Genomic DNA, 8,737 nt, shown 5'->3' on the forward strand with positions numbered 1-8,737 from the left:
TCACCAGGTCCCCGTGAGGACACCGAGATGCTCTAAGGGAATGAAACTCAGCTCTGTGGAAGGAAAAACCAATGTGGTCTTTCTTATCTACTACTAATAATGATACTTAAGCAGAAAATACATCCAATGAGCTGCAAGTTAAATGCCCACATCACTGGAGATTCACTTCCCCATTTGCTATAAAACAAGGACAGTGTTTATTGCATCAATTAATGACCCCTCCCAAAGCCTCATAGGAGAGACTTCATTCAGGATTTCGTCGTCGTCGGCAGCCATCCGTCTCGAGAGACGATGGTGTAGCTTCTTAAGAGTCTATCTGCACCACCGAGAATGGTTGTGCAGTCCGACTCGGGAGTGACACGGTATCTGTCTCCTCCCGTGTTGAATCGACATCTTGCGATGACGCTGGAGTGTCCTCTCCAGTGAAGCTGAAGCTACAGAGCCTGGGCAGGGTGATATGGAGGGTCTGCTGTTGCCCATGCAGCAGACCCCCCCTCTCTTCGCAGCTGAAGGGTCCAAGGGAAAGACGGAGTCAATACAGCTTGGTTTCAGGTGCGCCGCAGGAGTTGCCCGTGTTGACTACAACGTCAAACCGCCTTAGGGACTCCACTGAAAACCATCCACATTTCCCTCGAGGAACTGGCAAGCCTCTCCCTTGCTAATAAGAAGAGCTCCGTAACTGATCAGGTTTTCCTTTTTGCACAGGCTGCCAGGAAGCTCAGAGCCAAATTCCACCCTCATTCCCAACAACTTTGGCAGTTCCGCCCTCCTCCTCCTTCCCTTTCCACTTCTAATCCTACTGACTCAGCCTTGTTTTTTCTGCCTTTTATTAGAGATATCCCCTTTCTTAATTGCAAGAGAGAAATGTTTACAATAAATTCACGTTTAGAAGAGTTGTTGAAGGGACCCGGATTCCATGGGCCTTGTGTTAAGCCAGGCATGGTTCTGTTCTGGTCTGGTCTGGTCCACTTGCTCAGCAGCTGAGGGATCCCTCTCTTGGAAGGAAGGAGGGACTGGCTTAAGACCAAGGGATTTCTCACCCAGCTGCCGACAACAGCTAGGATCAAATGCCCTGGGTCAGATTATCATTGCTATTTTTTGCTCTAATGACAAGCAGCTTGCCTCTCTCCTGCCTGCTCCCTAGGAAGCACAAACCACTATCCCCTACCTATCCCCGGAAGTATCCCCCATTAGTGCCTCCTTTCTGCAAAAGCCCCTGCCACTTGCAGACTGCCTGCCGTGGACCCAGCCAGAAGGTGACTGGGATAGAAGGATCAGGGTGAAGGAGCAGCTTTAGATCATGGGGGTCAGGAAGGCCTCTCTGAGGCCGTGGAATTTCAGTGGCAGCCTTGACAGATTCCAAGGAGTCAGGCCCACCAAGAACTGAGTAGAGAGTCCTCAGCAGGGGACACAGCCCATGCCAAGGCCTGGAAGCAGGACCTAGCTGGCCTTGCCCTATGGGGTAGCAGAGGCCAGTGTGCCCAGAGTGTAGTGCGGAAGGGATCACAGGGAAGGAGACGAGGGGGAGAGGTGGGAGGGATCTGAGCCACGCTTTCTCACACTTTAGATTGATTTGAAGGGCGCTTGCCACCACTGGCAACTTCACAGTTGGGAAGACAAGCAGGACCTGACTGACGTTTTCACACAATCACCTGGGCTGCTGTTTACCCATTTACAGAGCACCCCATGAGTAGGTTGGCATGTCCAAAAATCATCTTATGTCATTATTCCCACATTAGAGATGAGGGTGACGTGCACATGTCTCTTATTTCCAACTGCCCAGCATCTGATGCCCATTCCAGCAACTGGGAAACTTCTCACCTTCTGAGCCTTGGGGAGAAGCAGGGTGTGCCTTCCCTTATGCCCCCTAGAGAAGCTGAAAATGCCAGGAACTCCTTTTTCCAGGGCTATAGACAGAAGGTTTGTGCCCTGCCCCCAAGTCATAGGTTGAAACCTAATCCCCAATGTGATGGTATTAGAAGGTGGGGCTTTGGGGAAGCGATTAGGTGATGAGGGTGGGGGCCTCATGAATAGGATCAGCATCCTTATAAGAGGCCCCATAGGGCTCCCTGGCCCCTTCTGCCGTAGGAGGACACAGAGAAAAAACAGCCATCTGTGAGCCAGGAAGTGAGTTCTCACAGAGACACTGAATCTGCCAGTGCTTTGAACTCAGACTTCCAGCCTCCGGAACAGTGAGCAATAATTTTTTTGTTTTTAAGCAACTGAACTGACTTTGACACCCAGCCTCCCTGAAGGTAAGGCACAGGTACATGATGGAGGCTCAGCCAATCAGATGCATTCCCTCTACTTTGAATGGGAAGCTAGTGACACAGAGGCATGGACCACGGACTGTCCTTCCCGGTGAGCGTGGGGAGGCAGCAGTCAGTTCTCAGAGGCAGGGGTGCCAGTGGCTGGTTGCAGCAGAGCTGGGGAATGGGTGGCGCTATCTCCAGTACCTGTTGGTCGGTGTCAGGTAGCGTCCCCACTGCCCTGGCTTTGTGGCATGATCTTGATTGTGGCTTTGGCTCTGTGCACCCACACTTGGCTCTCCAGCCTTTCAGAGGGCCGTGAGCCCCCTGAAGTCCTTTCAGTATGTTTCTTGCCTGCTTCAATGAATGGACCAGTCATCCATTCCTGAAAAACAAATGACCCCTACACTTAGCAGCTAAAGATAGTGAACGTCTACTCTCTCACAGTTTCTGGGGGTCAGGAATTCCGGGAGCACTTGAACAGGCTGTTTCTGGCTCAGCATCTCTCACGAGGTTAGTCAAGCTGTCAGTGGGCTGCAGGCACCTGAGGCTTGCCTGGGGCTCGGGCATCTACTCCCAAATTCCGCCAAATGCAGGGTAACCAACAACCCAAATTTGCCCAGGAGTGAGGGGGTCCCCTGGACATGGGACTTTCCACTTTAAAACTAGGTCAGTACCAGGCAAACTGGGTCAGTTGGTTGCCCTATTTATGGGACTGGTGGTAAGAGGCCTCAGACCCTTGATGTGGGCATATCAAGGGGGCTGCTCATGACAGCGCTACTGGTTTCCTCTGAAGTGAATGATGAAAGACAGACAGAAACAAGAAGCAAGCTGCAGTCTTTTGTTTATTTATTTTTTAAATTTTTATTGTATTTTTCCATTACCGTTTAGTCCCCTATGTCCTCCTCCTCCCTGCAATCACCGCACTGTAGTCCATGCCCATGAGTCCTTTTTCCTTTTTGCTCAATCCCTCCGCCTCCCCCCACGCCCTTTAGCTGTCATGCTGTTCTCCGTCTATTTTGCTTGTTCAGTTTGTTCACTAGATTCCACATATGAGTGAAATTGTATGGTGTTTGTCTTTCTCTGACTGGCTTACTTCACTTAGTCACTTAGCATAATGTTCTCCAGGTCCATCCATCCTGTTGCAAAGGGTAAAATTTTTCTTCTTTTTTATGGCTGAATAGTATTTCATTGTGTAAATGTCCCATAGTTGTTTTTATCCACTTATCTACTGATGGACACTTAGGCTGCTTCCATATCTTGACAATTGTAAGCTGCTGTCTTTTATAACTTCATCTCAAAGTGACAACCATCCCTTCTGCCATATGCTACTGCTCACACAGACCAGCTCTGGTACTGTGTAGGGGAACCACAGGGCATGTGACTGACTGTCAGGAAACTGGTGACCAGAATCAGCCTGAGTGATTTCTGTTGCTTGCAGTATTCGTCGTCGTCATCGGCAGCCGTCCGTCTCGAGAGACGATGGTGTAGCTTCTTAAGAGTCTATCTGCACTGCCGAGAATGGTTGTGCAGTCCGACTCGGGAGTGACACGGTATCTGTCTCCTCCCGTGTTGAATCGACATCTTGCGATGACGCTGGAGTGTCCTCTCCAGTGAAGCTGAAGCTACAGAGCCTGGGCAGGGTGATATGGAGGGTCTGCTGTTGCCCATGCAGCAGACCCCCCCTCTCTTCGCAGCTGAAGGGTCCAAGGGAAAGACGGAGTCAATACAGCTTGGCTTCAGGTGCGCCGCAGGAGTTGCCGGTGTTGACTACAACGTCGAACCGCCTTAGGGACTCCGGCTCCGGATTTTCTGTCGGGGTTTACTCCCTTAGCCTTTCCCCTGAAGAGGTATGCCGCAAGGCAGCGGAGGTTTTTTGGAGTCAGAGTTTTCCTTCTCTGATGTGCCCTGACTGGAAGATCGAACCAGCGACACTTAGCTCGCAGGCCGACGCTCAATCCACTGAGCCAAACCAGCCAGGGCTGCTTGCAGTATTAAGACCTAAGAAATTATGTAACTTGTAGAAGGCCGCACAGCTATTCTCCAGAACTCAACGGTAGTCATAGCCAGGGCAGTGGGCAAAGGAGCCCATGGCTCTCAGGTGAGTGCCAGCTTTAGAGCTGGCCTTGCAAACTGCCCTTGTCACAGACAGAGAAGCTGGACACATTGACCTGAGCGCTGGTGGGGGAGCACAGCTTCCAAACCTGAGCCTGGGCAACACCCTCCATTTCAGGGGATCTCAGTTCTTTAGGGGGTTGGAACCCGTGGCTTGTGCAGCTCTCACTTTCTGAGTCTCAGTCTCTTCATCTGGAAATTGAGTTGGGAATGTGGAATTCAGTCACGGTTCAAATGATGAAATGTGTTTCTAGTGTTGCTCTTTTCTTGTTGTCCATTAGAACTAAGAAGGCGGGGAGAGATGGAGATGATAGAGAGACTGTTTCCCAGTCCCAAGAAACTCTGGGATAAGACTCCTGAATGCCGCACATTCCTAAACCTGCAGGATCCCATGTAGATGAGCGAGAAGCTTCAGCAATGCTGGGTGAAACCACACTGACACAGACTTCAGCTTCAGGGAATAAAGAACTGCCTAAGAAGCAGAGCCTTTTCTCCCCCACCCCCTCACCCCCAACAAAAGGGGCTGCCACTGCAAAACGTGAGCTTCCTGTCACTGGAGGTATGAAAGCCAGGGAAGGGGGTGGAGGATGTCTTCTGGAGATAATTTATGCTCAGGTTGGATATTAGGTTTGATGAGCCGCAAAGTCCCTACCATAGGTGAATATTTTTGGTCCTCGTGGTGCTCGGAATGGTGTAACCATGTTGCTAAGTTGTGGGCATCATGGCAAAGACAGCTCGGGGCCAGGAGTCAAGAGATGTGGCTTCTGGCCCCCTCCCTGCTATTTGGCTGCTGGGAAACTACACTCAGGTCCTACATAGCTCAGAACCTCAGTCTCACTATCTATAAAAGAAGGGACCAGTTTCCACCTGCCAATCCATGGAGCCACCTCTGCTGGAGAACTTTTCCCTGGTCCTTGAGAAAATGAAAACCATAAAGTAATGTCGATCATTCTCATAAAGCTAAATTGATTCAACTTACAGAACTATCTTTTATCCTGAGATTATGTGTTTTCTCTTATTTTGGTGTTTAAATGTTCTTTCTTTTATGAACTGATGCTAATGGCATATGTAAAACATGGAGATACTTTTATGGGGTTTTTCCCCAGTGACCTGACTTGGTGAAATAAAAATGTATAGTAGTTCCCTCAAGTATTTTAGAATGTACATGAAATTAGAGAATGTGGGAATCACTAGGTGATTTCCAGTAACCTCCAACACTGTTCTCCCTCTTTTCTTCTTTTATTAGCCCACTCACCCATGCACCCATTCCTAGAGCGCTCCTGAAGACCTAGCACACACCAGACACTGGGGCCACTTCCCGTGCGAAGCCCACAGGGTCCCAGGGAAGACCCACATGAAGACACATAAACAAATAGATATTTAGGTTACTTCATATTCTTCTATCACACAAGTGCTGAAGCGAGCATCCCTAGGCGTATATGTTCTGTGCTTCTCTCATTATTCCCTTGGAATAAGTTCCAGAAACCTAATTTCAGGGTCAAAGCATATGCCCAGCTTTACATTCTGGAACATTTTGCCAAATCGCCCTCCAAAAAGATTGTACCAATGCCAATTCTCATTGACTTTGTAGGAGCGTGACTGTTGCTCTGCATTCTCGTGCTGAGCATCATCCATCTGCTTATTCTTCAGTAACTTAAAGTACAAGTGCTATATCTCGTCATTATTTTAAATTACATGGTATTGTTAGCAAGGTGAGCATATTTTTCATGTTTATTAATCTTTTGTGCTTCTCCTGTGAACTGCTTGATTATATCCTTTGTTCATTTTAAATTGGGGACCCTGCGTCTTTTATTGATTTATAAATGTAGTTTACATAGTAAGGATAACAAAAGCCTCTGTTGAAATATACAATGCAATTTATTTTCTCAATTCAGACTTCTTTTGTAAATTTATTTATGATGTCTTTCCCTGTACGGAAATTTAAGTGTTTTCAGTTTTTCCCTTTATGGGTTTGTAGGCATAGTTAGAAAGACCTTCTTCTTTAGAAAACTACTTTGAAAATTCTTCTAGGCTTTTTTCCACTTTAGTTTTGTTTAAATATTGGATCCACCTTAAATTTATTTTGGTACAGAGTAGGGATCTAACTTTTTTTTTTCTTTAATGGATAGCTAGTTGTCCCAACATCACTGACAGGACAATTTGTCCATTTCTCATTGTTCTGCAGTGCTGTCTTTATCCTGTGCTAAATTTTTATATCATTATGTGCCTATTTTTTGTCTCTCGGTGTTGTATCATTGATCATTGGTCTATTTGTGCAATGCCAACCTGTTTAAATTACTGTAGCTTTATAGTACACTTTAATATTAGAAAGGACACAGCCCCTACTTTTTCTTTTCCTTTTAATCAATTTAGTCCATTCCCTAAAGGCAACAGTTTTAACTCTTAGCTGGTATCACCTCCATTTTTCTGAATTTTATGCTACTATTTCTGGCTTTTGATTAATCCACTTTAGAAATTATCTGTTGACTCTCTGATGTGGTAGATGAGAGTCCTGAATTCATTTATACTCACTCCATTTTTCCTGATCGCCCCTGCCATCCCCCTGCCCATCCCCCACCCCCGCCCACCACAGGATCAATCTGCTCAGATCTGTAGGTTGAGTTCTATCCCTACTCACTGCTTTTGTTGTAATGACCATGTGACTGTTGTGACCTGCTGAGCCAAAGACACACTGTCATTAATTTCCTTTGTATTACAACTTTTGGTTTTTCCCAGAATTCATAATAGACTCATCTTTTTCATTTGCTTAGCTTCTCTCTTTAACAGCGAAGATTTTACACACCCTCTAACACTGTAGAATGCTGTTCATTACAATTTTCAGCATCCTCAAAACTGCCAGATTATAGATCAGAACCTTTTAGTTTTTCCTGGAGACATTTTTCCCCTATAGCAGGGATCAGCAAACTTTCTGAAAAGAGTCAAGTAATAAATACTATAGGCTTTGTGGGCTGCCTATGGTCTCTGTCACACCTTCTTGTGGGTTGTTTTGTTTTGTTTTGTTTACAACCCTTTGCTCAGCATGTTTTGAAATTCGTTTACGTTGTTGCTTGAACCAGCAGTTTGCCCATTTTTAGCACTGAGTAGTATCCCATTTCATGGATATACCACAATTTCTGCCTTTTTATTGTACCTTCTGGGAGATTTCCTTGACTTTATCCTTTTACATTTAAACTCTCTCTCTTTTTAAAAAGCCAGTTCTTATTTTAAATTTTCATCAAGAAACAAAATTTCTTGTTCTTGGTTTCTTATAGTGTCCTTTATTTGTAATGGGTGGGGTGTTTTCTCCAAGAATACCTTTTCCTCCCATTCTTTATCTGCTCCTTCAAGCTCTTTCTCCCCGATTTATTGTGTTCTCTTTCATGTTGGGGTTTTCCTCAAATGCCCGGTGATCCTTGGCTGCCTTCACACTCTTGAGAGTGAGGCACTGAGCAGGCTGTGGGTGTTCCTGGGTGGGTGGGGTTTGTGGACAGGGCTCACTGGAGGCTGAGCCGGCCAGTTCATCCCGGGTGGTGTAGGTCTTCCTTCTGTTACAAAGAAGGACCTTCACTCTCCTACCAGTGGGTGGGTGTGAGGGGCACAGGGGTGGGAGTTGGAGCTAATAAGTCTAGTCCTGGGCTGATTTCACAGTGATGCCAGATCAGAGGGACTTCTGATTTTGGACCTGAGTGGGGAGGAAGCTGGAGGCCTCAGACTTCTTACTCATCTGTTTTCCACCCAGCACTTTCTCACCGCCCCCCTAGTGCCTAGTGAAACCAGGTTAAATGACCCTCTGTGCCCATCTCTCTAGAAAAGGCATCTCTAAGGATCTGCAGGACAGGAGGGTAGCCCCTTGACTGCCATGGCTGGGGTTGGGATGGGCCATCTGTGGGCCTCACTGCTTCTTGTAGAATGTTTTAGGGGAAAAATCCCTATATTGTTAGCCACAGGCTTTACCTCAGCCTTCCAAGGCTCCTGTCCCTCCTGTCCCTGAGTCTTCCCTGTGGTCTGGGTAGGAAAATGTCTTTCTCCTTTCTCATGGCCCCCATTAGACATTCAGACCTGACCTTTTTTTAAAAAAAAAGATTTTATTTATTTATATTTAGAGAGAGGGGAAAGGAGAGAGAGAGGGAGAGAAACACTACGTGGGAGAGAAACCTTGGTCAGTTGTCTCTTGTAAATGCCCCAACCAGAGATGGAACCCACAACCCAGGCATGTGCCCTGACCAGGAATCGAACCTGCAACCCTTTGCTTTGCAGGATGACACCCAACCAACTGAGCCACACCAGTCAGGGCCAGACTTGACTCTTGATTCTCTGCTAAGGCATGCCTTCCTCCGGTACCTTCCACCTGTTTGCACTGTGACCTGAGGTTC

This window comes from Furipterus horrens, unplaced genomic scaffold (assembly GCF_987537825.1).
Source record: "Furipterus horrens unplaced genomic scaffold, mFurHor1.1.pri manual_scaffold_2, whole genome shotgun sequence".
Classification (NCBI taxonomy): Eukaryota; Metazoa; Chordata; class Mammalia; order Chiroptera; family Furipteridae; genus Furipterus; species Furipterus horrens.